Source organism: Frankliniella occidentalis, unplaced genomic scaffold (assembly GCF_000697945.3).
Source record: "Frankliniella occidentalis isolate FOCC.00 unplaced genomic scaffold, Focc_3.1 Scaffold129, whole genome shotgun sequence".
In the NCBI taxonomy this organism is placed as follows: Eukaryota; Metazoa; Arthropoda; class Insecta; order Thysanoptera; family Thripidae; genus Frankliniella; species Frankliniella occidentalis.
The window spans coordinates 633,316-634,203 of record NW_026267256.1 but is presented as its reverse complement, the minus strand read 5'-3'; the positions used below and the strand labels follow the sequence as shown (position 1 = coordinate 634,203).

Below are 888 nucleotides of genomic sequence, written 5' to 3'. Positions count from 1 at the left end.
CCCCTCCCCCCCAACCACCCGCTGCCCGGGCCGCGCCGGGGTTCCATTCCAGCCTCAATTTGTTTTCGTCAGCCGTCCTCCACTGCAGGCAGAAAAGTTTGGGGGCGCGCGGCGGCGCGCGGCATGCCGGAGGTATCCCTCAAAAGTTGCAAAGTATGGGCTCAGCAGCAGAGCGGTGCGGGGGCCGGGCCGGCGGCGGCAGGAGGAGAAGAAGGGCGTGACCCCTCCGTCACCCCGGCGACTGCACGGACGGGCAGGTGAAGGACGCCCAACTTGGCTGCGGTAACGGCGACCCTTTTACTTTACGTGTGCCAAAGAGGACCACCGCTCGGTCCAGCGGCGTAGTAGCAGCTGCCCGCCTAAGATCCGTGAGAATCCCCCCCCCCCCCTACCCAGAGAGCGCTTCGGTCGGTGAGAAACAGAGAGAAACCGTCTCCCGGACCCCTGCTGACCGTAGGGTAGCCCACCCGCCGAGTACCGCTGCACTCTGCAACGAGGCACTGCCTACCCACCAGGCGTTATTATCTTCCCACGCACGCATCTTTTTGTTTCCTGTCTGAACTTCTTTATTCGTGCCCACAAACAGAATTTTTGTATATGTAGAACGTAGGTGTGACGTTTTAACTAGTTTCATTTTCGCAAGCTCGAAAATATCCTTGAAATCCGCGAATAACTCTCTTCCTTGCTCTGTTCAAAAACATAAACATCTCCTCCGCTTTTCACTTTCTTACATTCCAGTTGCTTTATCTCACTCGACGCTCTCCACCCTCACTCTGCGTACGCCGCCGCGTCCGTCTCGTCCGTCCGCCTGTGCGGCGCAGATTGAGGGCGGCAGAAGAAGAGGCGGGGCATTCTTGGCTGCCATCCTTTATTGACTTCCCCCCCCCC

The 888-nt window shown here is 58.9% G+C and overlaps 1 protein-coding gene across 1 annotated transcript in view; it reads left to right on the top strand.

Annotated features, from left to right (window-relative positions):
• Positions 1-888, top strand: part of LOC127750066 (nascent polypeptide-associated complex subunit alpha, muscle-specific form-like) — a 3,511-nt gene that overhangs the window by 2,054 nt on the left and 569 nt on the right. The gene's annotated exons all lie outside the window — the stretch shown is intronic.